Raw genomic sequence first — 12,914 nt, forward strand, 5'->3', positions numbered from 1 at the left:
GAACGAATGAATTTTTTTTCTTGTTTATTATGTTTTATCCTGCTAATTATCCCTTCGAATTCTTTTTTTGGGCACTTATTACTTACTTATAACTACATAAAAGCATTTCACCTAACAGACAAATTATTGATGTCCCACTTTAGCTCCTTTTTCTAACCTCAAATTATTTCTCAAGCCCTCTAAACCTGAAGAAACTATTCTCCAACAAAAATTTACAGAATATCCAACTCATGTTTTGTACTCCCAATTGTACGTTAGGAAGAGACAGATGGCTATTATAATGCAAGTGACATGTGATAGCAGGCACTTGGTTGTCCCACTCATGCTAATGACAGACAAATGAGCCATTTGAGTTCATGTTCATATAGTTGTCCTTACTTTGGACATCTTGTTACATCTAGTTGTTTGATTATTAGCATATGGTGCAGTTTCAAATATTGCATTATCATCCACCATGTCCATGATGTAATACAACTCATGTTCAAGTACTCTATCTGGCATTGAATTTAGATTTATCCTTGTTTCAAGTTTTCAAAGCCCAATTCATAATTAATAAAATACATTTCAGTTGCAAATCTTAACGCTGGTCTTTGTTTTACTGTCCTTTGAGATTTAATCTTTATAGATTTAGCATTTTTATTTAGTTCCAGACACAACCTCATCTATGTTTTGCACACATTTGGACATGTTTATATGTGCAGTTATATATGCTTTTTGTACAACTTAGAAACAAGGTATATACACTTATAAACAAAGCCAGAGACTAAATAAAGGACTGAATATAAAATTTTAAATCCAGCAAGGATAAATATAAAATGGAAGTCAATGCAAGGGCTGATCTCAATTACCCTTTTAATTTCATATGTCCTATATGTATTGTAGCATAGTAACACATTTGATACCATCCATTTTCATATATACATGATGTGTAGGTTTAAGATTTATAAAATATATAATTTTTTGATTTCTAGAGATTTTTGAAAGTGCTAACTAAAACAACAATGTGATCATCAAATTCAGCAGCTCGTCATTAACGATATATATTTAATGAAAGAGAAAATAAATATAAAGAAAATTATTTTTTTTATTTTTTTTTTGACTTGTCAATGAATACACCGCCACTGTATAGTAATTTTGTTTCATGTAATGTATTAATTGATTTTTTTTTATTTTTATGTGAATCAATACTTGAATTGACAATTGAAGCATTTGAGGCTGCATCAATCGAGGATACACGATAGAAGGAATTGTTATATCTTCAAACTCACCTTCACCAAATGTAGGTTTATTTCAATAATTTGGTTCTCATTTTTAGGAATTTGATCGAGAGAGAACCAAAATTGAAAATTTCTAATTTGGAGGAGGAAGAGGCAAAAGAAAAAGAAAAAAAAACAAGGAGAAAAAAGAGGAAAATGAATAGATAGCAATACCAGAAACTTGTGTATTTTTGATTTTTTGATGGATTTACATAGTTTCATTAATAGAAATTATTTGATAGTGACCTTTGCGTCTGTTTTGAGGAATGATTCTAAAATTTGGGATTTTCTAGATTCATTAACCAGAGCTTGACGGAAGAGTTTTACAAATTTCTAAAAATTAGGTATAAAGATGTCATATACCCATGACTCGTCTAATGAAATAGTCTCCCCCTCCAAAAAAATATGTTTTTTTTTTACCGATGAACAAAAAAATATTTTGTTGGAAATGAACAAGATAGGATATGAACAAAATATTAGTAAGATGACTATAACATTTAGTACACTAATTATTCATATGCCTCTACTCTCATCATTCGATATCCATGCAGGATTCTAGCTATCACACCCCAGATCTGGAGTATGACATGGTTATCCTGTCCTACTGTAGGTATCACCCACAATAACACAAAGCCCACAATAGAAAGTTTTCATAAAATTTACAAGATAATAAAATTAGTCCAAAGATTTTTCATTTATTAAACAAAGAGAAATGTGTACATAGTATCTAAATCCAACATTTGAAAATTCAAAGTTACACAACCCAAACTTTATAGTCATAAACTAATTTATTGATAGCTTGCAACTATCTTTGGAGCTTATTCTATCATCCTTCATTTCATTTATTCATCGCTACTCCTAGCAACTTTAATTATCTAAAAAAAAATATAAAGAGACGAATGAGCTTTGCGGCTAGGTAAGTAACCATGCACCATCTTACCGGACCAAGCATAAACTTTTACATAATTCAATGCATCATTTGAAAGTAAATTTATACTATAAAATAAAATATTTCATAACTATAATAACAAATTATGTTGTAGCAATTCAATCATGAATGCACAAATTATGCAAATTCATAAAGCTAAAAGTGCAATATAGAATATTTATAATCGTCAAATATTTGCCATTTATCCATACTTTCAATTAAAATAGTATTCGCAGATTTTTCATGCTATAGTCACTATAACTCGTGACACGGCCATTTTTATAATCGACAAGATATCATAGTTCTTATTTATTACCAGCTTTAACCCATTGGTAGGTGGCCATTTTCGTTGGATCGATGCTAGCTCTAAAATGTTGATTGGCCCCCATTTCTAGGGGCGGTCATAGCTATCTAAGAGATCATAAAATATTTCATATTTTTTTCATAAATTATACCTATATAATTAGGTTGAAAACATATTTAATGGCATCATAAAAGTTTGACATAATTCATGCATAAATCATCCACAATAAAGTATAATGCTAAAATATGAATTATTCATAATCATGGATTCTAAATTTTTAAGAGAATGCAAAGCCAATCACATCACTAATTTATATTTTTTAATGCATATAAATTAAATAATTCAAAAATTAGCATGGTTAGTGCTAGGGTCACTTATCTCAGTTCGCCCAAAGATCACTAGGTTCAGATGGAAAAATCGAATACACCTATCTAAAACCGTTTCAGAAAATAAATTAATTGTCATTCAACTATTTAAAAATCTAAATACAAATTAAAAAGCTTTAACAAATCCAAAATGGACTTGAACTGGCTTCAAGTCACGGCTAGGCAAATCGGTCTAGGATCTATAAATCAGGTAGAGAGATAAAGGTTGCACCAAGAATGGAATCTCTCTCAATCTTCGCTCTCTTTTTTCTATTTTTCTTTCTCCTCTTTTCTTTTCTTTTCTTTTTCCCTTTTTTTCTCTTGCTTTTTTTTCTATTCTCTTTCCTTTTCTTCTTTTCTTTTTCTCTATTGCTCTCTTCTCTTTTCTTGAGGGGCGAGGATCCGGCAACATGGTAGTTGCAGCCAGAGGTGCAGTCGGAGATCCAACAGCATGGTGGTGAGAGAACGGCCGCTGACAAGAGAGAGGCATGGGGATTTTTTTGATGATCTTCACTAGATTTCGGCCACGAGAAGAAGGATCAAGCAAGGGAAGGAATAAGAGAGAGACCAGGGTCGTTACCTTGCTCCAGCCAGGCATGATTCAGCGAAGATGGGGTGGTGCGGTGAGCTAGAAGAAAAGAAAGGAAAATGATGGAGAGGGAGGAAGAGGGTAAGAGGGGGGATGAGAAGGAAAAAAATAAAGGGAGGATTTTGCGATCTCTTCACGCTATCCATCCAAAATTAGAGGCTCGCCAGCGAGGGGGGTCAGCCAGAAACGAAACAAGGGGTGGGGCTCCGGCAAAATCGCGTGGCCTTGCCCTCCCTCGCAGCAAAGATAGAGGCCAGCTGGAAGGGGGTGATTTCCAAATTCCAACCCAACCAGCTAGAGTCGAGCTGGTCGAATCAAAATAGGGTGTCACACCAGTATTATATGTTCTTGTCATATTCAGTGCCGGCCCGAGCGTTAGGCGACCGAGGCGGTCGCCTAAGGCCTCAGGCCAATGGAGGGCCTCCGGGAGGCGTGACCAGAAGGAAGCAAAGGCCCCATGTGAAAACAGGAACAGGAGCTTCCCCCTTGATGGAAGGCTACGAGTCTTCCCCCTTGACGGAAGGGAGGTGGAGAGTTTCCTGGCCTGCAGAGAGGCAATTTGGGAAGTTGGGGACAGTAGTTTTGTTTTGGGTGGAGAGAGAGAGAGGAGGAGGAGGGATTTGGTTGGCTTGATACACGCCTGAAGCCACTCTTATCTTTCATCCCTTCTTTTTTTGGTTTTAGTCTTGGTTTTCCTTCCCTCACATTACTCCTGATCCAGCTGGGCCATCGGGAAGAAAGATAGAGGGATTGGAGATGGACTTCTTGAGTTCTTGGAGGGTGGAGATTCTTTTAATTTCTCCTCTGGGTTTCTTCTCCCCTCTTGGGTGGTAGAGAGAGAAAAGGAGGGAGGGGGTTGAATGGCTGCTGTGCTGTGATGTTGCAGTTGCTGCTTGGGTACTCGCTTGAAGGGGAGATGGTGGGACGGGACTTTTATTAATTAGATGGAGTGAATTTCCCATAATGCCCCTACTTTCTCTTATAGAGAGGCTTCTTTCTGGACAAATTCTTTTTTTACCTTGACCATGAAGTGCCACGGGATGACCTTTTCTTATCCTGCTCTTGCTTGACATGGTAAACAGTATTGCCCAGCATTATCTCAATTATTTAATCAGTTTTATGGCCCGGCAATTACATTTCTGTGTTTCCATTCAAAAATTATATTAAACTGAAAAAACTTTTTGTCTACTTTTGTTAGATTCATGTATCTTTGTTGAAATAGTGTACTTGATAGCTATCTATTTTCATATTATTTTTTAAATATTTTATATTTATTAAAAAAATTTATTATTAAAAAAAAAAGGCCTCATTCATTGGATTCGTCTTAGGCCCCCAAATGTATCGGGCCGCCCCTGGTCATATTAAATCTAAAAATGAATTTTTCAATAAGTTTACGAATGGGAAAACCATCTTCCTCCTTTTAATTTTTGATATTTTATAGGAAAATTGATTAGAAAGAATAAATGATCCCACCCTGAATTTTTAGTATCATGATGAGACATCTTCATGTTTGGGACACTTAACAGAAATATTACTATTAACCTTATCAACCTAGGCAATCACCCAACCACAAATAATGATTCCTTGCAACTGTCCACCAACAGATCAATCACCACTTCACTCTGCTTCCCCAAGAACCAATCCAAAAAAATGCAGATTAGGTTGCCTAGTATCGGATACCAGTCACTGGCCCAAAATGCCCACAACCAAAATAATACCAATGCAAAATGAGTCAACTGTAACCAGCATTAGATAAAAGCCTTTTGTTTTTGTCATGCCCCGAACTCAGCACCTAGGTTGGCTATGTAACACGATCGCATACTCCATAAGGCAAAGCTCTAGAGAATATGCAAGGCTTAAAAATTTATTATAACCTCAATATCATTGAACAATAATGATCTCAATTCATAATAAATAACAAAACTAATACAATTACAAAATTTAATCATCCAACCAGTATCAATGATGGTCTATCTACTCATCCTTTTATCCATAATCCCAACCATAGCCAGGTATTAAGCGACCTACAACTCTGAAAGAAAAAGAAAAGAGGAGGTGTAACCCTCACAGCCCAGTAAGAATCTCTCACACATCCATACCAACATAATAATATAAGTTTGAAAATAGCAAGAAATTGTTATACACATCATAAAATCAGAAACTGACTATCAATAATGCTCGAATAAATAGAATATATGTGTACATTAAATATCAATAGAAATCCAACCACCCAAGAGTGATAAATCTTATATCATATGATATCTCATAAATTTTTGATAGTGCTTTCAAGCAGATTTTCATTCCATTCCTTTTTAACCCGGATGCAGGATCAATTATCTTTCCGACTTTAGGCCAAATCTTGATCACGTTTTCCGTCCGTGATGGGGCAATCGATAGTATCACATTTTCAACCTGTGACAAGGCATTTGCAACCTGTAATCGATAGTATTACATTTCCAGCTTGTGATGGAACAATTAATGATAACGAGATCAACCCAAAATCCATGTTCATTCAATCAAGTTCACATCCACACATCAATTCTTTTTATTTTTAACTTTAGGCTAACTACAGTCATGTTTTTTGCCCGTAATAGGGCAAACGATAAGTGTCACATTTCTAACTTGTGATGGGATAATTGATAAGTGTCATATTTTCCATGCATGATGAGGCAATCAATATAACATAGTTAGTCCAGAGTACCACATCCATTAGTCTGATTATGCAAATGTAAGTAATACTCATATATACATCCATCATACTATCAATCAGAAGCATACATGATCAAAACATAGTTTAATATAAAAACCATCATAAAAAAATTCTTGCATCTTATTTATCTTGATCATTAGCATATCATATGTATGTGTACAAAATATCTATAAATATGCAGGTGAGTGTACAAGAATTCTTACCGCTTTGCTGACAACCCAGATAGATTAATCACCTGCCCGCACCATGATCTACGGACCAGAGTGTGCAGAACCCTACTCAACGTCCTCTTGCCCAAAAGATTGTTCTCCTATAGAACCAAATCAATATCAAAAATTATCTGAGGTATCCAACAACCCATAACCCTCTATTGGTCCACTAAAAGGTTCACCATCACGTGGTAACCTAGGACTTTCCTCTGAGTCCATTTTTTCAAAATTTCTCCGGATCAACTAGAGAGACAAAGCACCAAGATAGAGAGAGAAAATCAACCTAAAAACTCAGGACACTTCATACGGTCGCATAATGCCGACCTAGCACCTTCCTACGGTTTCATAATGCCGACCCAAGTTTAATACTGGCTCGAAGCTCCAAGTCACACGCCATAGGCTAGGACCCCCTAAGGGTCAGCCCGACTTCACAAAGTACCTAGACACACCATTGTCCACTAAAACATGCAGAGAGAACGAGTAGAGAGACAACGAGTGATAAAAAGAGAAAAACAAAAAGAGAGAGAAACTAGAGAGAGGAGAGAGAAAATAAGAGGAGAAGGAGAGAGTTATGAAGCCCTCTCTCCTTCCCTTCCTCTCCTTCTCGAAACAGATAAAGGACCTCGACGGCGCTCGTGGTCGGCAACCCCAGCAACCGACGACCCACGGCGGTGCCAATGGCATGCCACACTCGGAGAGGACAATCAAAACAGAAGAAAGGATGTATTAAAATAGGGAAGACCTTGTTACCAGTAATCTGATGATTTGCTGACCATATTCAAAGCAAGAATGGTGGCTATGGTGGTGCCTGGGGTTAAGGGACCCATGGCCGGTTAACAAGTGGCTGGCGGCCAGTAGCACCAATTTTATCAAAAAAAATAGGGGTTATGACCCCTTAGACCGAGGAACAGAGTATCTCGGTAGCCGAAGTTCCAGCCACGGTTTTCTGCCACTATGAGGGATCGAAGAAAGACCCCAGCAGTAAGCATCGACGGCAGAAAAAGCCAGAATCGAGAAAAATATGAGTTCAACCAATCAAAACAGGGGAAACAGAGCTTTCCCCTTCTCGGCCTAAAATCCAGCAATCCTTGGCCAGCGTTGAAGCTCCTAACGACCCCAGAAGGAAGAGAAGAGGCATAGTTCAAGGTGGTTGGGTCCTTACGTAGTTTTCCAGAGAGGAATGTTCGCGGCTGCGGTACGATGGAGACCAAGCTTCGGGGGAGAAAACTGAAGAAAACGCCGACGGTGAGCTCCGGTCATGGCTGGAACTCCTATGGGGCGAAGAGGGGATGGGGAGGAGCCTCTAAATAGGCTCGGCTACAGCCGAAATCCGACCCAGAGTCAGATTGCATCCGGCAAGATCAAGAGGAAGAAAACTCCTATCAAAGTCCTCTTCTCCCCACGCACATGCACAGTACGTGCAGATTTCTCTCTCTTTTTTGTTTTTGGGGCCAAATTCAACTGGGCCAGTCAAATGGACCAAGCTTAATTGGCTTAAAAGGCCGGGTATCACCGTTTTGCTCTCTCTCTCTCTCTCTCTCTCTCGACCTTACCAACCCCTCAAACTGCTCCTTCAAGTCAGTGGCGATGTAGATTATAACACAATCAGAAGGTGACCATTGTGAGTGATGACCGATACTAACTCTCTTAATCCAATTGTACTGAAAGAGGCCTTTCTACCACACCATTGCACTCAAAAGATCAAAGCCAACATTGTCCGCAACATTACAATCATCATGCATTTGAAGAATATTGAAGGATGGAGTTTGGAAGCACAGATATGACTATGACCGTTTCCATCACATGACAAAGAAGGTTAGTCAACAGGGAAATGAAACATCCCTCCCAATACCTCTGGGTTCTTCAAGCGGCTTTTCTAAATGTCTTAATACACCGTTGACGTAGCCCATATGCAACCACTGCTCCTACTGCAATGTCAGAATCCACACCCCATAAGGTCCAATCTCAACCATTGGTCCATCCGCAGGCATTATCTCAAGCAATCTAAAATAGGAAATGCTCAATTATCGCAGCCATTATCATCACCAATATGTGGGTGACTTTCACCACCACTTGCATACCATATTTTGATTTTCTATACCGCCACGATAGGGTTGGGGTTGTGTCTTTCGTGCGAAAGAATGATTCACCTTATTTAGCAATGTCAACCATTAGATCGTGCAATAGACGGTTTAAGATCTGTACAAGTGAATGGAAGAAAAAAATTGGAATGTTTTGAGAACGGTATAAAGTGCAATCCAATAGTTGATGTTGTAAAAGAAGATCAATCATTCTTTCGCACGAAAGATATGACCTAATCTCATGACAGGGCTCACGCAGTCACATAGGACCCTGCACCATATGTTGTGTAATGGCTGACTGTCCAGAGCAAGATAGTTTCAATCGTATCATATTACGAAGATTTGCAGAAAATAAAAGAAGTTCCGACCACTAAAAACCCAGCTTCAAGCATGTGCATTGCAATAGGGAAAGCAACAATATGTAAGAACTTGTTGGCTTTCATAATAATCATAATAAAGCATTCCCCAGTCTCTATCAAAGCAAAGCCAGCTTTAGATAATTGCTTACCTATCTATGAAACGACCAGAGATTGTTCACCTGCAGTCATGATGACTCATAAATAGTAGATACAACTAACATGCTTTTGTATTCTTTAAATTCAAGTTTTTTTTTTGATATAGCAATGTCATAAAGAAAACACCATCAAGAAAAGAAAATAACAACTAGTTTCAAAAGATTTTTTTGGAGTAGCATGTCATGCTGAAAACAGCATCAGGAAAAAAAATGCGGCACCAGGAGCACCAGCCTCAAAAAGAGGTTACGGTTGTGCCAATTAGAGTTATAATTTGGTCAGAAAAACGTGGCGCCAAGGATCAACAGCCTCGAAAGGATGTCCGAACGGTTATGCCAATTATATTTATAGACTGGATGTAACGGCCCGGCCCGAAGTTGCTGGACACGTGCGAATTTCAGCTCGTGAGGTGGGTGGGTTGGGGGTGGGGGAATGAAACTTCGTGCGACTAACACGTGAGGCGGAAGAGGAGGACCCATGATGGGAGTTCGCCTCCTCTTCCGAATCCGGTGGAACGGAGAGTCTTAGGTTACGCTGGACTTTGTCCAAAGCCCTAGGGTCTTTCTATATAACCGATTCCTCCTCCCTTCTAGGAAATCGATCATCAAAATCACCCCCGATTCTTCTCTTAGTTGCAATCAAGGTAAGATGCTCAATCTTTCTCCCCCTTGTTATTCCGGTTTCAAGGCCACAATTGATAGCCTGATTTAGTGCTGGCTAGCCCCTAGATTTAGCCATGAGAGTAGGGATGGTAATGGATCGGGTATGGCTCGGATAAGCTATTACTCGGACCCTCTCCATACTTGCCTTGGGGTGAGGCAGAGCGGATAGAGTTAATAAACGAAGCAGGTTGGATGGATCGGGGTCAGGTAAAGTTACAAAAATTAATTTTTTATACAAACTGTTGGTGCATTTCAATATTAAAGTTTAATATTTATTTCATTTATGAGGTTCACGTATTTAATGACTAATGAATGGTTCATGTATTTGGGGGAAATGAAAGGATTACTATTTGGAGAGATGAAAGGTTCATGTATTTGGAGAGATGAAAGATTCATGGGAAATAAATGGGAATAATTCATGAACCATTTTTGAAATTGGAATTCAATGTGTATTTGGTGGGGGAGTTACTCTTAGAATTTTTAAGTACATTTATGCTATCATTATTCTCATAAATTTAATATTACAAACTCTCTATATAAATCCTTCTCCCCCTTCATTTCAAATATATACAATATCATCTTATTTTACTCATAAAAAATATTTGGAGAAAGTTCTTGGCAAAGAAGGGTGTTTCTTGGGTGGAGCTTTGGGCTAGACTACTTGTGCAGAGTTGTCCTTGCCATAAGACGATCGTCGGGCTGTTGTATCCTGGAGGAGACAAGCCATAGTATTTTCTGCTGCACCGGGTTCTAGGCTTTGCCAACCGCAGAGGGCTTGAATCTCCTTAAGAAAGCGAGATTTTCGTGCCTCAGTCTGATTGGTTTCGTCCTCTTATTGTATTTTCCCCAACAATTTTATGGAGATTCAATGGAAATGGAGCCAATCCCTAAGAAGCATGATGGTAATGTTGGAGATCTTAACAAGCCCTTTCAATTCAAGGGAGCCCACTTCAAGAGATGGAAAAGCAAGGTAAGTTCTATTTGAGTCTTCTCAATGTTTCCTACATTCTCACCGAGAAAAATCCAACCAAGATCTCAACCAATGAGATGACGGATGAAGATTATCAAGCTCATCAAGAGAAAGTGGACAAATATACTAGAGATGAGTATAATTGTCGATGTTATCTCTTAAATTGCCTTGCCGACAATTTCTATGATTGTTACAATACTACTTACTCTTCCGCAAAAAGCATTCGGAAAGCTTTACAGAGCAAATATGATATAGAAGAAGCTGGTGCAAAGAAATATGCAGCAAGCCATTTTTTTTGTTTTCAAATGGTGGATGGAAAATCTATTACTGAGCAAGCACAAGATTTTCAAATGATCGTTGCAGAGGTTAGATCTGAAGGCATCAAGATTGGGGATAACCTGACTGTGGCTGGTATTATTGACAAGCTACCACCATCATGGAGAGAATTTCAGAAATCTATGCGCCATAAGCAGAAGAAGACGTCCCTAGAGACCTTGATCACTCGCATCCGAGTGGAGGAGGAAGCTCGAGGCCAAGATGCATTGATTACACAAGAGGGTAATGAACATTCCACCACCAAGGTAAATTTAATTGCTTCAAATAATGCTTTGCCTAGTGATCATTTCCCTAAAAATAGTCATTTGAAGCCAAAAAGAAAAAATATAAAATTTTATGGCAAACCCCACAGTAGGGGAAACCCGAGTCAGAAAAATAAGAACCAAATACCCCCTTCACAAAACTATTCTTTTGATGCATGTTTTGTCTGTGGCAAAAGTGGGCATATTGCTCGAACTTGCATATTCCGAAAACGTCGGCTTGTTCCTCAGGCTAATGTAATTGAGGAACCTCTTGTAGCAATGATTACAGACATCTACATGGTTCAGTGTGTTGAAGGGTGGTGGGCAGACTCTAGTGCCAATAGACATGTTTGCTATGACAGAAATTGGTTCAAGAACTACACTCCCTTCAAGGATGATAAGACTATTATGCTTGGTGATTCTATCCAAACAAAGGTCCTTGGGAGTGGTGAGGTTGAGCTGAAATTCACCTATGGACGTGTGCTACTCTTGAAAGATGTGCTTCACGCTCCATCTACGAGGAAAAATTTGATGTCGAGTTTTCTACTCAACAAGGCTGGCTTTAAACAAACTATGGAATCTGATCAATATGTAATTACCAAGAATGGGATATTTGTGGGCAAAGGATATGCATGTGATGGGATGTTTAAGTTGAATATTGAAAATAATAAAGCATCATCTAGTTCTATTTATATGCTTTCTTCTGTGAATTTTTGGCATTCTCGTTTATGTCATATAAATAGTAGATACGTGGGAATCATGAGTAGTTTGGGATTAATTCCGAGATTGATAAAAGATTTTAAAAAATGTGAAATTTGCAGTCAAGCAAAAATCACAAATAGGCCTCATAAAAGTGTTGAAAGAAAAACTAAATTATTAGAACTCGTTCATACTGATCTTTGTGAATTTGAAGAAATTTTAACTTGTGAAGGAAATAGATATTTTATCACTTTTATAGATGATTTTTCAAAATATACTTATGTTTACTTATTGAAAAATAAAAGTGATGCTTTTGAAAAATTCAAAGATTTCCTCTGAGAAATCGAAAATTTATTTGGTCGAAAAATTAAAAGATTTTGAAGTGATAGAGGCCGTGAGTATGAATTTATGAGTTTTAATACTTTTGTGCAATCTTTGGAAATTATCCATGAAACTACTCCTCCATACTCTCCTGCGTCTAACGGTGTAGCTGAGAGAAAAAATAGAACTTTGATTGATTTGATAAATGCCATGTTAATTGACTCAAGTGCTCCCTTAAATCTTTGGGGTGAAGCAATTTTGACTGCATGTCATGTGATGAATAGGGTGCCTCATAAAAAAACCAAACTCACTCCTTTTGAGTTGTGGAAAGGGTATAAGCCAAATTTGGGATATTTGAGGTTTTGGGGCTATTTGGCTTTTGTAAGGCTAACAGATCCTAAAAGACCAAAACTTGGTATTATAGCTACCACTTGTGATTTTCTTGGATATGCAGCAAACAGTACAGCCTATAGATTTTTAGATATTGAAAATAATGTACTTTTTGAGTCAGGTGATGCTATTTTTCATGAAGATAAATTTTCTTTCAAAACTAAAAATAGTGGGGGTCAACATTTTAAAGAAAATATTTTATATGAACCTAGTTCTTCTAATTCTTCACAAAACCATGAAAATCTTAAAGTTCAGCTGAGAAGGAGTAAACGAGTTAGAGTTGAAAAAGATTTTGGTCCTGACTATTATGTTTGTAATACGGAGGAAATTTCTTTAACTT

At 37.7% G+C, this 12,914-nt stretch overlaps 1 long non-coding RNA gene across 1 annotated transcript; it reads right to left on the reverse strand.

Annotated features, from left to right (window-relative positions):
- Positions 1-1,926: 1,926 nt before the first annotated feature.
- LOC148702314 (uncharacterized) lies at positions 1,927-3,852 on the reverse strand. The gene is made up of 2 exons (XR_015969321.2): positions 3,434-3,852; positions 1,927-3,325 (listed from the first exon to the last, which is right to left on the reverse strand). It is a non-coding gene; the product is annotated as an uncharacterized LOC148702314 (long non-coding RNA).
- Between the last annotated feature and the right edge of the window lie 9,062 nt (positions 3,853-12,914).

This window comes from Phoenix dactylifera, chromosome 10 (genome assembly GCF_051530095.1).
Source record: "Phoenix dactylifera cultivar Ajwa chromosome 10, Ajwa_hap1_PhDact_Kaust_v1.1, whole genome shotgun sequence".
In the NCBI taxonomy this organism is placed as follows: domain Eukaryota; kingdom Viridiplantae; phylum Streptophyta; class Magnoliopsida; order Arecales; family Arecaceae; genus Phoenix; species Phoenix dactylifera.